The 12,461-nt window shown below is 40.7% G+C and overlaps 1 pseudogene; it reads right to left on the bottom strand.

Annotated features, from left to right (window-relative positions):
* Window positions 1-6,847: 6,847 nt before the first annotated feature.
* Window positions 6,848-7,965, bottom strand: LOC102746100 (small ribosomal subunit protein uS5 pseudogene; annotated as a pseudogene).
* Between the last annotated feature and the right edge of the window lie 4,496 nt (window positions 7,966-12,461).

Raw genomic sequence — 12,461 nt, 5'->3', positions numbered from 1 at the left:
CACACATGTGAATTAGAATTAAAAGTGTGTTTGTTGAAGTCCTCCCAACCCACTGCTTAATGATAGTAAATATTTGGCCCTATTTTCAGGTGGGAAACACATAAAAGAGGTCAAATGGTAAGCCAGTGAGATTCAATTTTTAGGAATTTTTGGACTTGACAGGTCACTATTAAAACCCTAAGGAAAAATAGATAACTAAGTCAAGTTGGTTTGTCAAGTTCCTGTCTGGTTTCTGCCTGCTATACAGTGAAGCTTGCAGTGGCAGAGTTATTATTACTGAGTTTCTAGTGCCTTGTGATACTGAAAATTCCATAGTAAAATTATTTAATTATACTGAGCTCTTCCTTCTCATCCACTGAAGTCTGTTTAAAAACCTGATTTAGGGCGCCTGGGTGGCTCAGTCGGTTAAGCGACTGCCTTAGGCTCAGGTCATGATCCTGGAGTCCCGGGATCGAGTCCCGCATCGGGCTCCCTGCTCAGCGGGGAGTCTGCTTCTCCCTCTGACCCTCCCCCCTCTCATGCTCTCTCTCTCTCATTCTCTCTCTCAAATAAATAAATAAAATCTTTAAAAAAAAAAAAAAAAACCTGATTTAGATTTTACCTCTTCCTGAAAACATTCTTGATTTATTCTACTTGGTCCTTTTAGTAACTTTGACGAACATTTCACTGATACTTTTTTTTTTCCCCTACTAGAGTCTCTCTGGCTCTTTTTTTTTTTTTTTAAGATTTATTTATTTATTTTAAAGAGAGCACAAGCAGGAGGGGGAGAAGGAAAAGAGTATCTCAAGGAGACTCCACACTAAGTGTGGAGCCCAACACAAGGTGCAGTCTCACAACCCTGAGATCATGACTTGAGCTGAGACCAAGGGTGGGATACCCAACCAACTGTGCCACTCAGGCACCTACCTGCCTACGAGAGTCTCTTGAACTTGGTTTTATTTTCTGTTTTAGTCATAAACTCATTAAAAGCAGGAACTATCCTTTTTATCTATTCCCCATAGTATTTTATTCAGAGGGTCATGAATAGTTTAATTCACTACAGTGCTTATGCAACTCAAATATTAGTTATTACACACTCGCCTTCTAGGACAGTGGGTCACATATTCCAACTTGACTAACAATTAGGAGAGCTATTTTAAAAGTTAGACTCAAGATTCCCAAGTGATTCTAATGCAGATATTCTAAGAACTGTTTGAGAAATATTTGGGGTTTTTTTTTAAGATTTTATTTATTTATTTGAGAGAGAACGAGCAGGGGGGGGAAGGCAGAGGGAGAAGCAGGCTCTCTGCGGAGCAAGGAGCACAATGCAGGGCTTGATCCCAGGACCCTGGGATCATGACCTGAGCCAAAGGCAGACGCTTAATGACTGAGCCACCCAGGCGTTCCTATGTTCCAGGTTTTAAAAATACAATAACAACACAGGTATAGCCCTCACCCCTAAGAAACCAAGTAAACAAAAAAGCAAGTTATTACAGACTGTGATAAGTGCTTTTAAGGAATCAAACTTTTACCTTCAATCTAAAATAAATTGGCTTGAAATCCTAAAAAAAAAAAAAAAAAAGTCACCACTTCCCGGGATCATGAAGGGAGTTTTCACCAAAATGCATTTCAGAATTGGAAATGAAAGCTTTCCTGACAAACATGAAATTCTCAATATATCCATCCTGTTGCAGTGTCAACTGCATTCTGAGATCTTGCTCGTGAAGGAGGTAGTTTCTGAAATTGTCTGGATACATCATCGATCATTCTGAGCAATTCAGAGCTAAGATAGCCAATTTAGATTCAGTCTTGCAGCTGCCGTTAAAGTTTTGCTGCTTAACCTTTCAAATTTCATTTTCTTTGCCCACAATCTCAGCAAAAGGGCAGAAACAGTACATAGTTCATCAGCATTTCTGATTGCATAGTATTTTATTGTGTTCTTAATTTGGGCTTCAATATAAATAAAGGGAGTAGATTTAGATGAGATGATCTCTAAAAAAAATCTCTTAGGGCTATCGTGTAACCCGATTCTGTGACAAAAGGCTTCTGGATTTGACCAAGGTTGTTGAGAGTAGTTTGAATACTGATGAGAAATCGAGGCCAGATTTCTTTTGAAAGAGAGAATTTGGGAAGTGGGAAAAACAGAAAAAGTTATTTTTGAAAACATGGTGTAGGAAAGGATGGAAACTTGGAGATTGAAAGGGACTTTAAGTGGGGAAGAGTTGAGGAGGTTTGTAGGCTGAGAGGAAGGTGGTAATTGAAAGGGACATATGCAAAAGACGGTATTATCATTGGAGGAAAGCCCTTGAAAGGGGGACGGGATGAGGGATCAGCCCTAGTAAGGACGGGGAAATTACTTTCTAAAAGAGAAGAGGAGCAGGGAAAATGTGGTAAGTCAGACGGAAGGGGGGCTGATTGGAGCAGTTGTAGGAGATGGCCCGTCATTTCAGATCAGGTCAGGAGCTGAGGGTGGTCACAGCTGGTGGCGCTACCACGGCAGTGGACTGGGGGATGACGGAACAGCTGCAGAGACTGGATGTTAACTGGGGGGCCATAGTTAGGAGATGTTCTGTACACAGGGAGTTTCCATAGTGTCCATGAACCAGAAATGCTGTGTAAGCTTAGAAGGCATTTTCATATGTTGTATCACAACAAACATGTCAGCCCAGATGATATTTACTAATCATTTAAAAATATGCAAACTTAAGCCCAGTGATTGTAGATTTGCTTAGGTGTCATACATCTAATAAGTATTGTCATGTATAGTTTTCATTTAAAAGGCTTTGGGTTTTTTCCCCTTTTTCTGTTTTAATATTTTGTCTTACATTCTTATGTCTAGAAATTTTGCTTATTAGGTCTCTAAGGCATGAGGTTAAATTTTGATGATAGGGCGCCTGGGTGGCTCAGTCGGTTAAGCGACTGCCTTCGGCTCAGGTCATGATCCTGGAGGCCCGGGATCGAGTCCCGCATCGGGCTCCCTGCTCAGCAAGGAGCCTGCTTCTCCCTCTGACCCTCCCCCCTCTCATGCTCTCTCTCTCATTCTCTCTCTCAAATAAATAAATAAAATCTTTAAAAAAAAAAAAAAATTTTGATGATAAATCACCCTCACTCTGTATAGAATTACTTTCTTTGAGACTTTGCCACTTCGGGATGCATGATATACAGCAACCCATTAGGTATAACAAGTGCTCATTCTATTGAATTATTTTAATATATGTACCCAAAAATATGTTAGTAATGCTTTTTCTTTAAGATTTTATTTATTTGAGCGGGCGCCTGGGTGGCTCAGTCGTTAAGCGTCTGCCTTCGGCTCAGGTCATGATCCCAGGGTCCTGGGATCGAGTCCCGCGCCGGGCTCCCCACTCAGCGGGGAGTCTGCTTCTCCCTCTGCCTGCCACTCTGCCTACTTGTGCTCTCTCTCTCTGTCAAATAAAATCTTTAAAAAAAAAAAAAAGATTTATTTGAGAAAGAGAGCATGAGCTGGGGGAGGGGCAAAGGGAGAGGGACAAGCAGACTCCCCACTAAGTGGGGAGCCCAACTCAAGGCTCCATCCCAGGACCTTGGGATCACGACCTGAGCCGAAGTCAGGACGCTTAACCAACTAGCCACTCAGGTGCCCCAGTAATGCTTCTTTTTCATTGAGGAGGTATTGAATCTCTACTGGGCCAGTCCTTTTGCTGAGCAACACAGGGAACAGAACTAAACCAGACATTTTCTGTCACAGACAAGTCAATTCAAAACAAAACAGTGGGGGCGCCTGGATGGCTCAGTCAGTTGAGTGTCCGGCTCTTGATTTCAGCTCAGGCCATGATTTTGGGGTCATAGGATTGAGCCCATGTCTCCATACTTGGCACGGAGTCTGCTTCTCCCTCTCCCTCTGCTCCTCCCCCTACTTACGTGCTCGGTCTCTCTCTTTCTAAAATAAATAAATAAACACAAAAAACACCAAGACAGTGGTTAGAGCTATGGTAGAGCTATGCACATGGCACTATGAGAAAACAAAAATCACTTAAATCAGCCAAGGCAGGTGAGGAAGAGCCTCTAGGAGGTGACATTTGAACAGGATTTTATTTCTTTTACAGATTTTATTTATTTACTTGAGAGCATGAGCAGGGGGCAGGGGGAGAGGGAGAAGCAGACCCCCCTGAGCAGGAAGCCCAATGTGGGACTCAATCCCACAGCCCCAGGGTCACGAACTGAGCCAAAGGCGGACATTTAACCCACTGAGCCACCGAGGCATCCCTGAACTGGATTTTAGGAATAGTCTTGTGGTTTTCGGAGGTAAGAGGGAGGAGAGGAGAGCATTTGGAGCAGGGAAACATTGGGTGCATAAGCGGTCAGTGATGGGTGAATATGCCCTATCTGGGTAATAAAAGTTTGCCTGAATGAAATATTGGATGTGGACATTGAAAGAGCAAGAAAAGCCTAGGAGGAAGCTGAAGTTTCTGGCTTAGACCAGAGCGTAAATGCCGGTACGTTTCACTGAGATCCTGAGTAAGTGAAGCCTGAGTTTGAGGGAACAAAGAGTTCAGTTTGGGGTGTTACTACATTTGAGGTGCGATGAGACATTCATGGGGAGACGAACAGTTTGAAGTTGGTTTTACAGATTGAGAGCTCAGGAAAGATTTAAGGGCTTAAAACAGAAGAGATAACAGAAACAGACTGTGAGAGGCTAAGTCTTTGGATATAATTTTAAACAATCCAAAATCAGTGGCTTTACAAAAAAGGATTGTTTCTTTTTTTTTTTTTTAAAGATTTTATTTATTTATTTGAGAGAGAGAATGAGATAGAGCATGAGAGGGGGGAAGGTCAGAGGGAGAAGCAGATTCCCTGCTCAGCAGGGAGCCCGATGCGGGACTCGATCCCGGGACTCCAGGATCATGACCTGAGCCGAAGGCAGTCGCTTAACCAACTGAGCCACCCAGGCGCCCCAGGATTATTTCTTATTCATGCTATCTGTCCAACGCAGATTGGCAGGAATTTGCTACACACCAACACTCCAAAAATTGGGCTGTTGGAGCTGTAGTCCTGTAAGCCACAAACTGGGATGCGAGGTCTTAGCAGTCACTGTAGCAACATGAAAAGACCACATAGGGCCCTATTGGCAGGATTTGTCGCATGGCCCTAACCAATCACAAAAAGACTGAAAGCTCCTGTCTTGTGTATGACGAGAAGGGGAAGAAAACCAAGTATTGGTTAAGAGTGGCAATGCCTGACTCACAAAGGAACTACTTGTGTAACTAAAACTCTGATATTTCTACCATTTTATATGCAGCATACAGCTTTCTGTTTGATCCAACTATCATTCCTTTAGGCTTATCACACAGACTTGTGCTCCTCAAATATATGTAGTTCCCTAAACATGCCCAGTTATTTCACACTTTCATTCAGCAGTGCCTCTGTCTCTCCTGTTTCCTCTGCCTGGCACATCCTTTTCTCGTCCGAATGGCAAACTCAAGCTGCAACATGACCTCCTGGAAACCTATCTTAATCTCACAGGCAGTACTGGGTGTTTCTCTTGCTCTACATAATCACTATTACACCTCTATTAGTGTAACAAGATTGGTAATTTACATATTCATTGCCTCTACTCAGCTGTAACACTTAAAGGCCAGGCACCTTACTAATTATTCCATTAGATTTAATACTTTCCATTACACAGCAAAGGTTCAAAGACAGATTGCCCAGGTTTGAATCTTTGATCAACCACATGTAATATTTGTAATCCTTGTTAATATACAAGGATTTAAGTTTTCTCTATATCTTTTCTGTGCCATGGTTTCCTCATCTATAACAAGAGTTGTTATAAGGGTTAAATTACAGTGTGTGATAAACTGCACAGTCAAAACCACCTACAATTTTTTTTAATTGAAATATATTCGACATATTGTGTAAATTTAAGGTGTACATATTGGTTTGGTACACTTACAATATGATTACCATTATAGTGCTAGGTAGCATCTTCATCACCTCACATTATTTTTTTGTGGTAGGAGTAATTAAGATCAGTCTCTTAGCAAGTTTGATGTTGCTAATACAATATTGTTATCTATAATCACTATGCTGTGCATTCAATCTCTAGGACTTAGCTTATCTGCTAGTTGCTAGTTCATACACTTAAACATTTCTCCTATTACCCCGACCTCCAGCCCCCTGGTAAGTATTGTTACTATTTTAAGGAGTTTGGCTTTAAGATTCCACATATAAATGATACTATACAGTATTCATCTCTGACTTATGTCACTTAGCTGTCCTCAAGGTCCATCCATGTCACAAATGGCAGATTTCCTTCTTATGACTGAAAATATTGCATCGTGTATGTGTGTAATGTTCTCTTTATCCATTCGTCAGTTGACAGGCATACTTAAGTTGTTTCCATATCTTGGCTATTGTGAATAATGCTACAATAAACAGGGAATTGCATATATCTATTCAATATCCTGTTTTCATTTCCTTTGGGTATATACCCACAAGTGGAATTGTTGGATCATATGGTAGTTCTATTTTTAGTTTTTTGAGGAGCCTCCATACTGTTTTCCGTAGTAGCTGCACCAATTTACATTCCCACCAACGGTGAGTGCACAAGCGTTCCTCTTTCTCCACATCCTCACCAATGCCTATTTCTTGTCTTCTTGATGACAGCCATTCTAATAGGTGTGAGGTGATATCTCATTGTGGTTTTGATTTGCATTTCCCTGATGATCAGTGATGTTGAGCATCTTTTCATATACCTGTTGGCCATTTTGAGGTCTTCTTTGGGAAAATGTCTAGTTCCTCTGCCCATTTTTTAATCAGATTGGTTTTCATTATTGAGTAGTGTGAGTTGTTTATATATATATATATACACGTTTATTTAACAGATTTTCATTCACTTTATTTTTCTTGTGTAAAACTGCATCCTGGCAACAGCTGAAGCCTCGGTCCTCAGCATGGAGACTCTGATGTGGGTCTTTACAAGATGGTCAGTGAATTCCATTTTGTTTTTTTTTTTAGATTTTAATTTATTTGAGATATATATATAGAGAGAGAGAGAGTGAGAGAAAGCGAGCATAGGTGGGGGGAAGGGGCAGAGGGAGAGGGATACAAGGCTTGATCTCAGCACCTTGAGATCATGACCTGAGTGGAAGGCAGACGCCTAACCGACTGAGCCACCCAGGCGCCCTGGTCAGTGAATTCCTGATAGGGAGACTTAGTGAACAGTCTCTCTCCAGAAGTCAGAGGTGAGATAGCTGTAGGTCTTAGCATCAAGAGTGGCCTTGGCAAAGTTGCCTACGGTGGCAGTGCAGCCCCTGGTTGAGGTGCAGCGGTCATCAATATGGGCCATCATCAGTAGCTTCCTGGGCATAGGGGCTGAGCCAATGCCAGTGCCTCTGGGGGCAGGGATGAGGCACACCGGCACAGAGCCATAGCGGCATGGTGTGGGGCTTGCTGATCTTATTCCCTCAGTAGCCTTGCCACACAGGGATGATGGAAAGCTTGGCCAGGATGATGGCCCCATGGATGGCTGTCGCTGCCTTGGAGCACTTAACACCCAGAACAATGTGTCCATTGTAATTTCCAATGGCAACAAACACTTCGAACCTGGTCCGATGGCCAGCATGGGTTTACTTTTGAACAGGCATAATCTTCAAAACCTCATCTTTGAGGGATGCCCCCAGGAAAAAGTCAATGATCTCAGATTCCGTGATGGGCAGGGAGAAGAGATAGATCTCCTCCAGGGACTTGATCATGTCCTTTACCAGGCAGCCCAGCTTGGCGACAGGGATCCAATTCTTGGCCTTCGCCTTGTCTCCGGGAGCTCCTTGGCCTTGGCCCCAGCCTCACCATGGCCACAACCCCCGCCCTGCGTGCCACTGCCAAGCCTCTGCGGAAGCCACCACGGCCTCCCATTCCAGGGCCCCCAAGCCTTCCAGACCTTCCCACTGCACCAGTGCCATCCGCCATTTAGTGTTTTCTCCGAGAACTATTTATATATTTTGAATATTATCTCTTGTCCAGGATATGCTTTGCCAATATTTTCTCCCATTCTATACATTACCTTTCCATTTTGTTGACTGTTTCTTTTGCTGTGCAAAATTTGCTTTTCATTTTGATGTAGTCCCACTTGTTAATTTTTGCTTTTGTTGTTTGTGCTTTTGGTGTCATAAGCAAAAAAACCATCACCCAGACCAGTAACAAGGAACTTCTTTCCTGTTTTTTTGTAGGAGTTTTATGGTGTCAAGTCTTATGTCTAAAAGTCTTTGATCGTTTTCAAGTTAATTTTTGTGGGTGGTATAAGATTAGGGGCCCAAGGCGCCTGGGTGGCTCAGTCGGTTAGGCATCTGCCTTCCACTCAGGTCATGATCCTGGGGTCCTGGGATCAAGTCCCATGTCGGGCTCCCTGCTCAATGGGGAGTCTGCTTCTCAGTCTCCCTCTGCCCCTACCCCAGCTCATGCTCTCTGTCAAATAAGTAAAATCTTAAAAAAAAAAAAGATCAGGGGCCGTTTCACTTTTCTGTGTTTATCCAGTTTTCCCAACACAATTTGTTGAAATACTTTACTTTCCCCACTGGGTGTTCTTGGCTGCCTTGTTGAGTATTATTTGACCATATATGTAGTGGTCTCATTTGAGGCTCTCTCTTCTGTTCCACTGGTCTGTATGCATTGTTTTTTATGCCACTACCATGTGGTTTTAATTACTAAAGCTTTGTAGTTTAGTTTGAAATCAAGATTGTGATGCCTCAGCTTTGTTCTTATGATTGCTTTGGCTGTTTGGGGTCTTTTCCGGTTCCATTAAAGTTTTAGGATTTTTTTTTTTCTATGTGAAAAATGCTATTGGGAATTTGGTAGGGATTGTAATTAATCTATAGATGGCTTAGGGTAATAGGGACATTTTAACAATATTCTTCCAATCCCTAAGCATGGAATCCCTTTCCATTTGCTTCTCTCATCTTTGATTTCTTTCAGTGAAGTCTTGTAGTTTTGACTATACAGATCTTTCACTTCCTTGGTAAATTCAGTTTATTTTGTTTTTGATGCTACTTTGAATGGGATAGTTTTTCAGATGTTTCACTGTTCTAGAAATGCAACTGATTTCTCTATGTCAATTTTATATCCTGCAACTTTATTGGATTTGATTAGTTCCAACAATTTTTTAATTGAATCTTTGGGATTTTCTCTATATAAAATATCATCTGCAACAAGAATTTTACTTCTTCCAGGGCACTTAAGTGGCTCAGTTGATTAAGCATCTGCCTTCAGCTCAGGTCATGATCCCGAAGTCCCGGGATGGAGCCCCACATTAGGCTCCCTGCTCAGCAGGGAGTCTGCTTGTCCCTTTGCCTCTCACCCTGCTCGTGCTCACACACTCTCTCTCAAATAAATAAAATCTTTAAAAAAATTTTTTTACTTCTTCCTATTCAATTTGGATGCCTTTTATTTCTTTATCTTGCCCAATTGTCCTAGCTAGGATCTCCAACATTTGTATTAAGAGTGATGAGAGTGGGCATCCTTGTCTTGTTCCTAATCTTAGAGGAAAAGCTTTTGATTTTTCACTGTTGAGTATATCTATATTCATCAGAGTTATAAGTCTTTAGCTTTACATGTAGGTCCTTATCTGGCTTTGATAGCAAGGTAATGCTGGTTTCATAGAAACAGCCTGGAAGTGTTCCCTCCTCTATTTTTTGGAGGAGTTTCAGGATTGCTAACTCTTCTTCAAATGTTTGGTAGAATCTGCCAGTGAAGCCATCTGGTCCTGCAGTTTTCTGTCTTAGGAAAGGTTTTTGATTACTGATTCAGTCTCTTACTGTTCTGTTCAGATTTTCTATTTCTTCCTGATTCAGTCTTGGTGAGTTCTGTTTCTAGGAATTCATAGATTTCTTCGAAGGTATCTAATTTGTTAGAATGTAACTATTCATGGTAGGCTCTTATGATCCTTATTTCTGTAATGTCTCCTCTTTCACTTCTGATTTTGAATCTTCTCTTAGTCTAGTGAACAGTCTTGTTAATTTCATTTATCTTTTTGAAAAAAGTTGCTTTGTTGATCTTTTCTATTTTTTTTTCTGGTCTCTATTTCATTTATTTCTTCTCTGATCCTTATTTCCTTCCTTCTGCTAACTTTGAGCTTAGTTTGTTCTTTTTATAGTTCTTTAGGTATAAAGTCAGACCGTTTGAGATCTGACTTCTTAATATATGCATTTATCATTATAAACTTCCCTCTCAGAACTGCTTTTGCATAGGTTTGGTATGTTTCCATTTTCATTTGATAAATTTTATTTCCCTTTTAATTTCTTCTTTGACCCATTGGTTGTTCACAAGTATTGTTGAATTTCCACATATAGATTTTCCAGCTTTCCTCTTGTTGATTTGTAGTTTCATACCATTGTGGTCAGAAAAGATGGTTGGTATGATTTCAGTCTTCTTAAATTTGCTAAGACTTGTTTTGTGTCCTTTCATATAATCTATCCTGGAGAATGTTCCTTGTGTACTTGGGAATAATATATTGTTGGTATTGGATGGAATGTTCTATATGTCAGTTAGGTCCATTTGGTCCAAAGTATGGTTCAATTCCAACATTCCCTTATTTTCTGTCTGGATGACTTATCCATTGCTGTAAGTATTAAAGTCCTCTGCTGTTATTCTCTGGTCTTATTTCTCCATTCAGGTTTGTTAATATTTGTTTCATCGGTTTAGTGCTCCAATGTTGAATGCATACATATTTATGATTGTTATATCTTCTTGCTGTACTGATCTTTATTATATCTGAACTGACCTTCAGATATAACGACTTTTATCATTATATAATGATCTTCTTTGTCTCTTGTTACCATTTTTGGCTTAAAGTTTGTTTTGTCTAATGTTAAGTATGGCTATCCCTGCTCTTCTGGTTTTCATTTGCATGTCATTTCTTCTTACATCCTTTTACTTTGAGCCTGTGTGTGTTCTTAAAGCTGAAGTGAGTCTCTTGTGTGAAGCATATAGTTGGGTCTTACTTTTTTTTATCCAGCCACTTTGTGCCTTTTGATTGGTGAATTCAATTTACATTTAGCGTAATTATTGATATGTAGGGATTTACAACTGCCATCTGATTCCTCTTTCCTTCTTGTTTCTGTTTCACCTTTGTGATTTTCCATGGTGGGTATACCCCATGTATATGTTTCCTTTTTTTAATCTTTTGTCAATCTAGATTTTTGCTTTGTGATTAACATGAGGCTTACCTAAAACATTTCATACATGAGATAGTCCATTTTATGCTGATAGCAGCTGATCTTCACTTGCCTATTAAAGGCTCTACACTTTTACTCCTACATTTTTATCACAATTCATCTTTTTATATTGCGTACTGTTAGCAAATTACAGTAGCAAGTTATTTTTAATACTCTTCCTTTAATCTTTATACTGTATAGTTAAGTGGCTAATATACTATCCTATTATAGAATTAGAGTTTTATAAATTTGAGTATTTTTCACCTTTACCAGTATAAAGATGTTTTCATGTCACTGATTAGCATCTTTTAATTCAGCTTGAAGAACTCCTTTCAGCATTTCTTGCAAGGCAGACCTAGTGGTGATAAATTCCCGTAGCTTTTGTCTGTTGGGCAAGTCTTTTTAACTCCGGCTGGCAGTTTTTATTTTTTGACACTTTGAATATGTCATTCCACTCTCTCCCGGCCTATAGGGCCTTTTTTTGCTGAGAAATCTGAGAGCCTAATGGGGGTTCCTTTGTAAGTTACACTCTTTTTTTACCCCTGGCTGCCTCTAGGATTCTCTGATTTTGGTAGTTTCCTTGTAACGTGTCTGGGAGAAGGTGTTTCCACATTGAGATAATAGGGTGATCTATGAACTTTGTGAATTTGGATGTCCAAATCTTTCCCCAGGTTTAGGGGAGCTTTCAGTTATTTTTAAAATAAACTTTCCGCCCCCTTCTCCCTCTTCTGGATTGTGGATTATTTCAAAAGTCCTATCCTCTAAGTCATTTATTGTCTTTCATCTGCTCTATTCTATTACAAAGGCTCTCTATTGTAGTCTCATTCACTGAATTCAACTCCAGAATTTGGTTCTTTTGTGTTTTTCATCTGATAAATTATTTTTTTTAAAAGATTTTATTTATTTATTTGACATAGAGAGACACAGCGAGAGAGGGAACACAAGCAGGGGGAGTGGGAGAGGGAGAAGCAGGCTCCCCGCTGAGCAGGGAGCCCGACACGGGGCTTGATCCCAGGACCCTGGGATCATGACCTGAGCCGAAGGCAGACGCTTAACGACTGAGCCACCCAGGTGCCCCTGATAAATTATTCTTTTGTTTGGGACACCTGGGTGGCTTAGTTGGTTGAGCATTTCTTGGTTTCAACTCAGGTCATGATCTCAGGGTCCTGGGATCAAGCCCTGCTTCGGGCTCCACCATCAGTGAGGAGTCTGCTTCCCCTTGCCCTCTGCTCCCTGACCTCTGCTCATGCACACTCTCTAAAATCTTTAAAAAAAAAAGTTATGTATTTTCCTTCCTAA

This window comes from Leptonychotes weddellii, chromosome 4 (assembly GCF_054177405.1).
Source record: "Leptonychotes weddellii isolate Sample4059 chromosome 4, ASM5417740v2, whole genome shotgun sequence".
Classification (NCBI taxonomy): Eukaryota; Metazoa; Chordata; class Mammalia; order Carnivora; family Phocidae; genus Leptonychotes; species Leptonychotes weddellii.
Note: the sequence above shows the minus strand (reverse complement) of the source record. Positions and strands in the feature narration are given on the sequence as shown.